This window comes from Hydractinia symbiolongicarpus, chromosome 6 (assembly GCF_029227915.1).
Source record: "Hydractinia symbiolongicarpus strain clone_291-10 chromosome 6, HSymV2.1, whole genome shotgun sequence".
Classification (NCBI taxonomy): Eukaryota; Metazoa; Cnidaria; class Hydrozoa; order Anthoathecata; family Hydractiniidae; genus Hydractinia; species Hydractinia symbiolongicarpus.
Window position 1 is genome coordinate 31822214 of NC_079880.1, and position 11862 is coordinate 31834075.

Below are 11862 nucleotides of genomic sequence, written 5' to 3' on the forward strand. Positions count from 1 at the left end.
TAATATGGACTTTTGCCGGCTAATAAACGCCTGACATGTAAATCACGTGTTTCCACGCGCTTGCACAGGTTACCATTTTTCTAGTCCATCCATCCTACATGGACTACGACGTCTTAAGTCGTTTTCTTCGGCACCATGGCTTTAGAACTCCGTCAACTACATGGACAGGCCTCTAAAGGCCGTAATATGCCTTATAGAGGCCTAAAAAAAGGCGATACACGAAAATCACGTGGTTCCACGAGTGTGTGCAGGTTACCATTGGTCAACTCCTTCTTCTCTTAATGGACTACTACGTTCTAGGACGATTTCCCTCGCACCATGGCTTTAGAACGCCGTCAACTACATGCACAGGCCTCTAAAGGTTGTGATATGGGCTTTTGGGCCTAGTAAAGGCGATACACGAAAATCACTTGGTTCCACGAGTGTGTGCAGGTTACCATTGGTCTAGTCCTTCTATTCTCCATGGACTACGACGTCTTAAGTCTTTTTCCCCAGCGCCATGGCTTTAGAACGACGCCAACTACATGTACAGGCCTCTAAAGGCCGTAATATGGCCTTTTGCCGCCTATTAAAGGCCTTTCACGTAAATCACGTGTTTCCACGCGCTTGCACAGGTTACCTTTTTTCTAGTCCATCCATCCTACATGGACTACTGCGTCCTAAGTCGTTTTCCTTGACACCATGGCTTTAGAACTCTGTCAACTACATGCACAGGCCTCTAAAAGCCGTAATATGGGCTTTTGGCGGCTAATAAAGGCCTTACGCGTAAATTACGTTCTCCCACGTTCTTGGGCAGGTTACCATTGGCCTAGTCCTTCCACTGTCCATGGACTGCGACGTCCTAGGTTGTTTTCCCCAGCGCCATGGCTTTAGAACATCGTCAACCTTATGCCCATGCCTCTAAAGGTTGCATTATGCTTTTTATATGCCTAATAAAGGCTTGAAACGTAAGTCACGTGGTTCTACATGGCTGTGCAGGTTACCATTGGTCTACTCCTTCAACTCTTAATGGACTACTGCGTCCTAAGTCGTTTTCTTTGGCACCTTGGCTTTAGAACTCCGTCAACTACATGGACAGGCCTCTTAAGGCCGTAATACGGCCTTTTGCCCCCTAATAAAGGCGATACACGAAAATTACGTGGTTCCACGTAAATCCCCCGGTTCTACGTGCTTGTGCAGGTTACCATTGGTCTAGTCCTTCCACTCTTCATGGACTTCGACGTCCTAAGTCGTTTTCCCTAGCACCATGACTTTAGAACGCCGTCAACTACATGCACAGGCCTCTAAAGGTTGTGATATGGGCTTTTGCCGGCTAATAAAGGCCTTACGCGTAAATTACGTGCTCCCACGTTCTTGCGCAGGTTACTATTGGTCTAGTCCTTCCATTCTCCATGGACTACGACGTCTTAAGTCTTTTTCCCCAGCGCCATGGCTTTAGAACGACGTCAACTACATGTACAGGCCTCTAAAGGCCGTAATATGGCCTTTTGCCGCCTATTAAAGGCCTTTCACGTAATTCCCCTCGTTCCACGTGCTTGTGCAAGTTACCATTGGTCTAGTCCTTCCACTCTCAATATACTACAAGGTCATAAGTCGTTTTCCCTAGCACCATGGCTTTAGAACGCCGTCAACTACTTGCACAGTCTTCTAAAGGTTGTGATATGGGCTTTTGCGGCCTAGTAAAGGCGATACACGAGAATCACGTGGTTCCACGAGGGTGTGCAGGTTACCATTGGTCTAGTCCTTTCACTCTTCATGGACTGCGACGTCCTAAGTCGTTTTCCCTAGCACCATGGCTTGAGAATGCCGTCAACTGCATGTACAGGCCTCTAAAGGTTGTGATATGGGCTTTTGCCGGCTAATAAAGGCCTTACGCGTAAATTACGTGCTCCTACGTTCTTGCACAGGTTACCATTGGTCTAGTCCTTCCATTCTCCATGGACTACTACGTTCTAGGACGATTTCCCTCACGCCATGGCTTTAGAACGCCGTCAACTACATGCACAGGCCTCTAAAGGTTGTGATATGGGCTTTTGGGCCTAGTAAAGGCGATACACGAAAATCACTTGGTTCCACGAGTGTGTGCAGGTTACCATTGGTCTAGTCCTTCCATTCTCCATGGACTACGACGTCTTAAGTCTTTTTCCCCAGCGCCATGGCTTTAGAACGACGCCAACTACATGTGCAGGCCTCTAAAGGCCGTAATATGGCCTTTTGCCGCCTATTAAAGGCCTTTCACGTAAATCACGTGTTTCCACGCGCTTGCACAGGTTACCTTTTTTCTAGTCCATCCATCCTACATGGACTACTGCGTCCTAAGTCGTTTTCCTTGGCACCATGGCTTTAGAACGCCGTCAACTACATTAAAAGGCCTCTAAATGCCGTAATATAGCCTTTTGCCGCCTAGTAAAGGCCTTACACGTAATTCCCCTCGTTCCACGTGCTTGTGCAAGTTACCATTGGTCTAGTCCTTCCACTCTCAATATACTACAAGGTCATAAGTCGTTTTCCCTTGCACCATGGCTTTAGAACGCCGTCAACTACATGCACAGGCCTCTAAAGGCCGTAATATGCCTTATAGAGGCCTAATAAAGGCGATACACGAGAATCACGTGGTTCCACGAGGGTGGGCAGGTTACCATTGGTCTAGTCCTTCCACTCTTCATGGACTTCGACGTCCTAAGTCGTTTTCCCTAGCACCATGACTTTAGAACGCCGTCAACTACATGCACAGGCCTCTAAAGGCCGTAATATGCCTTATAGAGGCCTAATAAAGGCGATACACGAGAATCACGTGGTTCCACGAGGGTGGGCAGGTTACCATTGGTCTAGTCCTTCCACTCTTCATGGACTTCGACGTCCTAAGTCGTTTTCCCTAGCACCATGACTTTAGAACGCCGTCAACTACATGCACAGGCCTCTAAAGGTTGTGATATGGGCTTTTGCCGGCTAATAAAGGCCTTACGCGTAAATAACGTGCTCCCACGTTCTCGCACAGGTTATCATTGGTCTAGTCCTTCCACTCTCCACGGACTGCGACGTTCTAAGTCGTTTTCCCCAGCGCCATGGCTTTAGAACTTTGTCAACTACATGCACAGGACTGTAAAGGCGTAGTATGGCCTTCTAGAGGCCTAGTAAAGACCATACGCGTAAATCACGTGTTTAAACGTGCTTGCGCAGGTTACCATTGGTCTAATCCTTCCATTCTCCATGGACTACGACGTCCTAAGTCGTTTTCTTTGGCACTATGGCTTTACAACACCGTCAACTACATGCACAGGCCTCTAAAGGCTGTAATATGGCCTTTTGCCGCCTAATAAAGGCCTTACACGTAATTCCCCCGGTTCCACGTGCTTGTGCAGGTCCATTGGTCTAGTCCTTCCACTCTCAATGGACTACAATATCATAAGTCGTTTTTCCTAGCACCTTGGCTTTAGAACTCCGTCAACTACATGGACAGGCCTCTAAAGGCCGTAATATGCCTTATAGAGGCCTAAAAAAGGCGATACACGAGAATCACGTGGTTCCACGAGGGTGTGCAGGTTAACATTGGTCTAGTCCTTCCATTCTTCATGGACTGCGACGTCCTAAGTCGTTTTCCCTAGCACCATGGCTTTAGAACGCCGTCAACTACATGAACAGGCCTCTAAAAGCCGTAATATGCCTTATAGAAGCCTAAAAAAAGGCGATACAAGAAAACCACGTGGTTCCACGAGTGTGTGCAGGTTACCATTGGTCAACTCCTTCTACTCTTAATTGACTACTACGTACTAGGACGATTTCCCTCGCACCATGGCTTTAGAACGCCGTCAACTACATGCACAGGCCTCTAAAAGCCGTAATATGCCTTATGGAAGCCTAAAAAAAAGCGATACAAGAAAACCACGTGGTTCCACGAGTGTGTGCAGGTTACCATTGGTCTAGTCCTTCCATTCATCATGGACTGCGACGTCCTAAGTCGTTTTCCCTAGCACCATGGCTTTAGAACGCCGTCAACTACATGCACAGGCCTCTAAAGGTTGTGATATGGGCTTTTGCCGGCTAATAAAGGCCTTACGCGTAAATTACGTGCTCCCACGTTCTCGCACAGGTTATCATTGGTCTAGTCCTTCCACTCTCCACGGACTGCGACGTTCTAAGTCGTTTTCCCCAGCGCCATGGCTTTAGAACTTTGTCAACTACATGCACAGGACTCTAAAGCCGTAGTATAGCCTTCTAGAGGCCTAGTAAAGACCTTACGCGTAAATCACGTGTTTAAACGTGCTTGCGCAGGTTACCATTGGTCTAATCCTTCCATTCTCCATGGACTACGACGTCCTAAGTCGTTTTCTTTGGCACTATGGCTTTACAACGCCGTCAACTACATGCACAGGCCTCTAAAGGCTGTAATATGGCCTTTTGCCGCCTAATAAAGGCCTTACACGTAAATCCCCCGGTTCCACGTGCTTATGCAGGTTACCATTGGTCTAGTCCTTCCACTCTCAATGGACTACAATATCATAAGTCGTTTTCTCTAGCACCTTGGCTTTAGAACTCCGTCAACTACATGGACAGGCCTCTAAAGGCCGTAATATGCCTTATAGAGGCCTAAAAAAAGGCGATACACGAAAATCACGAGGTTACCATTGGTCAACTCCTTCTTCTCTTAATGGACTACTACGTTCTAGGACGATTTCCCTCGCACCATGGCTTTAGAACGACGTCAACTACATGTACAGGCCTCTAAAAGCCGTAATATGGCCTTTTTGCCGCCTATTAAAGGCCGTACACGTAATTCCCATCGTTCCACGTGCTTGTGCAAGTTACCATTGGTCTAGTCCTTCCACTCTTCATGGACTGCGACGTCCTAAGTCGTTTTCCCTAGCACCATGGCTTTAGAACTCTGTCAACTACATGCACAGGCCTCTAAAAGCCGTAATATGGGCTTTTGGCGCCTAATAAAGGCCTCACGCGTAAATTACGTGCTCCCACGTTCTTGCGCAGGTTACCATTGGTCTAGTCCTTCCACTGTCCCTGGACTGCGACGTCCTAGGTTGTTTTCCCCAGCGCCATGGCTTTAAACCATCGTCAACCTTATGCCCAGGCCTCTAAAGGTTGCATTATGCTTTTTATTTGCCTAATAAAGGCTTGAAACGTAAGTCACGTGGTTCTACGTGGATGTGCAGGTTACCATTGGTCTACTCATTCAACTCTTAATGGACTGCTGCGTCCTAAGTCGTTTTCCCTAGCACCATGGCTTTAGAACGCCGTCAACTACTTGCACAGTCTTCTAAAGGTTGTGATATGGGCTTTTGCGGCCTAGTAAAGGCGATACACGAGAATCACGTGGTTCCACGAGGGTGTGCAGGTTACCATTGGTCTAGTCCTTCCATTCTCCATGGACTGCGACGTCCTAAGTCGTTTTCCCTAGCACCATGGCTTGAGAACGCCGTCAACTGCATGCACAGGCCTCTAAAGGCCGTAATATGGCCTTTTGCGGCCTATTAAAGGCCTTTCATGTAAATCACGTGTTTCCACGCGCTTGCACAGGTTACCTTTTTTCTAGTCCATCCATCCTACATGGACTACGACGTCTTAAGTCGTTTTCTTTGGCACCATTGCTTTAGAACGCCGTCAACTACATGCACAGGCCTCTAAAGGCCGTAATATGGACTTTTGCCGGCTAATAAACGCCTGACATGTAAATCACGTGTTTCCACGCGCTTGCACAGGTTACCATTTTTCTAGTCCATCCATCCTACATGGACTACGACGTCTTAAGTCGTTTTCTTCGGCACCATGGCTTTGGAACGCCGTCAAATACATGCACAGGCCTCTAAATGCCGTAACATGGACCTTTGCCAGCTAATAAAGGCCTTACGCGTAAATAACGTGCTCCCACGTTCTCGCACAGGTTATCATTGGTCTAGTCCTTCCACTCTCCACGGACTGCGACGTTCTAAGTCGTTTTCCCCAGCGCCATGGCTTTAGAACTTTGTCAACTACATGCACAGGACTCTAAAGCCGTAGTATGGCCTTCTAGAGGCCTAGTAAAGACCTTACGCGTAAATCACGTGTTTAAACGTGCTTGCGCAGGTTACCATTGGTCTAATCCTTCCATTCTCCATGGACTACGACGTCCTAAGTCGTTTTCTTTGGCACTATGGCTTTAAAACGCCGTCAACTACATGCACAGGCCTCTAAAGGCTGTAATATGGCCTTTTACCGCCTAATAAAGGCCTTACACGTAAATCCCCCGGTTCCACGTGCTTGTGCAGGTTACCATTGGTCTAGTCCTTCCACTCTCAATGGACTACAATATCATAAGTCGTTTTCCCTAGCACCTTGGCTTTAGAACTCCGTCAACTACATGGACAGGCCTCTAAAGGCCGTAATATGCCTTATAGAGGCCTAAAAAAAGGCGATACACGAAAATCACGTGGTTCCACGAGTGTGTGCAGGTTACCATTGGTCAACTCCTTCTTCTCTTAATGGACTACTACGTTCTAGGACGATTTCCCTCGCACCATGGCTTTAGAACGCCGTCAACTACATGCACAGGCCTCTAAAGGTTGTGATATGGGCTTTTGGGCCTAGTAAAGGCGATACACGAAAATCACTTGGTTCCACGAGTGTGTGCAGGTTACCATTGGTCTAGTCCTTCTATTCTCCATGGACTACGACGTCTTAAGTCTTTTTCCCCAGCGCCATGGCTTTAGAACGACGCCAACTACATGTACAGGCCTCTAAAGGCCGTAATATGGCCTTTTGCCGCCTATTAAAGGCCTTTCACGTAAATCACGTGTTTCCACGCGCTTGCACAGGTTACCTTTTTTCTAGTCCATCCATCCTTCATGGACTACTGCGTCCTAAGTCGTTTTCCTTGACACCATGGCTTTAGAACTCTGTCAACTACATGCACAGGCCTCTAAAAGCCGTAATATGGGCTTTTGGCGGCTAATAAAGGCCTTACGCGTAAATTACGTTCTCCCACGTTCTTGGGCAGGTTACCATTGGCCTAGTCCTTCCACTGTCCATGGACTGCGACGTCCTAGGTTGTTTTCCCCAGCGCCATGGCTTTAGAACATCGTCAACCTTATGCCCATGCCTCTAAAGGTTGCATTATGCTTTTTATATGCCTAATAAAGGCTTGAAACGTAAGTCACGTGGTTCTACATGGCTGTGCAGGTTACCATTGGTCTACTCCTTCAACTCTTAATGGACTACTGCGTCCTAAGTCGTTTTCTTTGGCACCTTGGCTTTAGAACTCCGTCAACTACATGGACAGGCCTCTTAAGGCCGTAATACGGCCTTTTGCCCCCTAATAAAGGCGATACACGAAAATTACGTGGTTCCACGTAAATCCCCCGGTTCTACGTGCTTGTGCAGGTTACCATTGGTCTAGTCCTTCCACTCTTCATGGACTTCGACGTCCTAAGTCGTTTTCCCTAGCACCATGACTTTAGAACGCCGTCAACTACATGCACAGGCCTCTAAAGGTTGTGATATGGGCTTTTGCCGGCTAATAAAGGCCTTACGCGTAAATTACGTGCTCCCACGTTCTTGCGCAGGTTACTATTGGTCTAGTCCTTCCATTCTCCATGGACTACGACGTCTTAAGTCTTTTTCCCCAGCGCCATGGCTTTAGAACGACGTCAACTACATGTACAGGCCTCTAAAGGCCGTAATATGGCCTTTTGCCGCCTATTAAAGGCCTTTCACGTAATTCCCCTCGTTCCACGTGCTTGTGCAAGTTACCATTGGTCTAGTCCTTCCACTCTCAATATACTACAAGGTCATAAGTCGTTTTCCCTAGCACCATGGCTTTAGAACGCCGTCAACTACTTGCACAGTCTTCTAAAGGTTGTGATATGGGCTTTTGCGGCCTAGTAAAGGCGATACACGAGAATCACGTGGTTCCACGAGGGTGTGCAGGTTACCATTGGTCTAGTCCTTTCACTCTTCATGGACTGCGACGTCCTAAGTCGTTTTCCCTAGCACCATGGCTTGAGAATGCCGTCAACTGCATGCACAGGCCTCTAAAGGTTGTGATATGGGCTTTTGCCGGCTAATAAAGGCCTTACGCGTAAATTACGTGCTCCTACGTTCTTGCACAGGTTACCATTGGTCTAGTCCTTCCATTCTCCATGGACTACTACGTTCTAGGACGATTTCCCTCACGCCATGGCTTTAGAACGCCGTCAACTACATGCACAGGCCTCTAAAGGTTGTGATATGGGCTTTTGGGCCTAGTAAAGGCGATACACGAAAATCACTTGGTTCCACGAGTGTGTGCAGGTTACCATTGGTCTAGTCCTTCCATTCTCCATGGACTACGACGTCTTAAGTCTTTTTCCCCAGCGCCATGGCTTTAGAACGACGCCAACTACATGTGCAGGCCTCTAAAGGCCGTAATATGGCCTTTTGCCGCCTATTAAAGGCCTTTCACGTAAATCACGTGTTTCCACGCGCTTGCACAGGTTACCTTTTTTCTAGTCCATCCATCCTACATGGACTACTGCGTCCTAAGTCGTTTTCCTTGGCACCATGGCTTTAGAACGCCGTCAACTACATTAAAAGGCCTCTAAATGCCGTAATATAGCCTTTTGCCGCCTAGTAAAGGCCTTACACGTAATTCCCCTCGTTCCACGTGCTTGTGCAAGTTACCATTGGTCTAGTCCTTCCACTCTCAATATACTACAAGGTCATAAGTCGTTTTCCCTTGCACCATGGCTTTAGAACGCCGTCAACTACATGCACAGGCCTCTAAAGGCCGTAATATGCCTTATAGAGGCCTAATAAAGGCGATACACGAGAATCACGTGGTTCCACGAGGGTGGGCAGGTTACCATTGGTCTAGTCCTTCCACTCTTCATGGACTTCGACGTCCTAAGTCGTTTTCCCTAGCACCATGACTTTAGAACGCCGTCAACTACATGCACAGGCCTCTAAAGGCCGTAATATGCCTTATAGAGGCCTAATAAAGGCGATACACGAGAATCACGTGGTTCCACGAGGGTGGGCAGGTTACCATTGGTCTAGTCCTTCCACTCTTCATGGACTTCGACGTCCTAAGTCGTTTTCCCTAGCACCATGACTTTAGAACGCCGTCAACTACATGCACAGGCCTCTAAAGGTTGTGATATGGGCTTTTGCCGGCTAATAAAGGCCTTACGCGTAAATAACGTGCTCCCACGTTCTCGCACAGGTTATCATTGGTCTAGTCCTTCCACTCTCCACGGACTGCGACGTTCTAAGTCGTTTTCCCCAGCGCCATGGCTTTAGAACTTTGTCAACTACATGCACAGGACTGTAAAGGCGTAGTATGGCCTTCTAGAGGTCTAGTAAAGACCATACGCGTAAATCACGTGTTTAAACGTGCTTGCGCAGGTTACCATTGGTCTAATCCTTCCATTCTCCATGGACTACGACGTCCTAAGTCGTTTTCTTTGGCACTATGGCTTTACAACACCGTCAACTACATGCACAGGCCTCTAAAGGCTGTAATATGGCCTTTTGTCGCCTAATAAAGGCCTTACACGTAATTCCCCCGGTTCCACGTGCTTGTGCAGGTCCATTGGTCTAGTCCTTCCACTCTCAATGGACTACAATATCATAAGTCGTTTTTCCTAGCACCTTGGCTTTAGAACTCCGTCAACTACATGGACAGGCCTCTAAAGGCCGTAATATGCCTTATAGAGGCCTAAAAAAGGCGATACACGAGAATCACGTGGTTCCACGAGGGTGTGCAGGTTAACATTGGTCTAGTCCTTCCATTCTTCATGGACTGCGACGTCCTAAGTCGTTTTCCCTAGCACCATGGCTTTAGAACGCCGTCAACTACATGAACAGGCCTCTAAAAGCCGTAATATGCCTTATAGAAACCTAAAAAAAGGCGATACAAGAAAACCACGTGGTTCCACGAGTGTGTGCAGGTTACCATTGGTCAACTCCTTCTACTCTTAATTGACTACTACGTACTAGGACGATTTCCCTCGCACCATGGCTTTAGAACGCCGTCAACTACATGCACAGGCCTCTAAAAGCCGTAATATGCCTTATGGAAGCCTAAAAAAAAGCGATACAAGAAAACCACGTGGTTCCACGAGTGTGTGCAGGTTACCATTGGTCTAGTCCTTCCATTCATCATGGACTGCGACGTCCTAAGTCGTTTTCCCTAGCACCATGGCTTTAGAACGCCGTCAACTACATGCACAGGCCTCTAAAGGTTGTGATATGGGCTTTTGCCGGCTAATAAAGGCCTTACGCGTAAATTACGTGCTCCCACGTTCTCGCACAGGTTATCATTGGTCTAGTCCTTCCACTCTCAATGGACTACAATATCATAAGTCGTTTTCCCTAGCACCTTGGCTTTAGAACTCCGTCAACTACATTGACAGGCCTCTAAAGGCCGTAATATGCCTTATAGAGGCCTAAAAAAAGGCGATACACGAAAATCACGAGGTTACCATTGGTCAACTCCTTCTTCTCTTAATGGACTACTACGTTCTAGGACGATTTCCCTAGCACCATGGCTTTAAAACGCCGTCAACTACATTAAAAGGCCTCTAAATGCCGTAATATAGCCTTTTGCCGCCTAGTAAAGGCCTTACACGTAATTCCCCTCGTTCCACGTGCTTGTGCAAGTTACCATTGGTCTAGTCCTTCCACTCTCAATATACTACAAGGTCATAAGTCGTTTTCCCCAGCGCCATGGCTTTAGAACTTTGTCAACTACATGCACAGGACTCTAAAGCCGTAGTATGGCCTTCTAGAGGCCTAGTAAAGACCTTACGCGTAAATCACGTGTTTAAACGTGCTTGCGCAGGTTACCATTGGTCTAATCCTTCCATTCTCCATGGACTACGACGTCCTAAGTCGTTTTCTTTGGCACTATGGCTTTAAAACGCCGTCAACTACATGCACAGGCCTCTAAAGGCTGTAATATGGCCTTTTACCGCCTAATAAAGGCCTTACACGTAAATCCCCCGGTTCCACGTGCTTGTGCAGGTTACCATTGGTCTAGTCCTTCCACTCTCAATGGACTACAATATCATAAGTCGTTTTCCCTAGCACCTTGGCTTTAGAACTCCGTCAACTACATGGACAGGCCTCTAAAGGCCGTAATATGCCTTATAGAGGCCTAAAAAAAGGCGATACACGAAAATCACGTGGTTCCACGAGTGTGTGCAGGTTACCATTGGTCAACTCCTTCTTCTCTTAATGGACTACTACGTTCTAGGACGATTTCCCTCGCACCATGGCTTTAGAACGCCGTCAACTACATGCACAGGCCTCTAAAGGTTGTGATATGGGCTTTTGGGCCTAGTAAAGGCGATACACGAAAATCACTTGGTTCCACGAGTGTGTGCAGGTTACCATTGGTCTAATCCTTCCATTCTCCATGGACTACGACGTCCTAAGTCGTTTTCTTTGGCACTATGGCTTTACAACACCGTCAACTACATGCACAGGCCTCTAAAGGCTGTAATATGGCCTTTTGCCGCCTAATAAAGGCCTTACACGTAATTCCCCCGGTTCCACGTGCTTGTGCAGGTCCATTGGTCTAGTCCTTCCACTCTCAATGGACTACAATATCATAAGTCGTTTTTCCTAGCACCTTGGCTTTAGAACTCCGTCAACTACATGGACAGGCCTCTAAAGGCCGTAATATGCCTTATAGAGGCCTAAAAAAGGCGATACACGAGAATCACGTGGTTCCACGAGGGTGTGCAGGTTAACATTGGTCTAGTCCTTCCATTCTTCATGGACTGCGACGTCCTAAGTCGTTTTCCCTAGCACCATGGCTTTAGAACGCCGTCAACTACATGAACAGGCCTCTAAAAGCCGTAATATGCCTTATAGAAACCTAAAAAAAGGCGA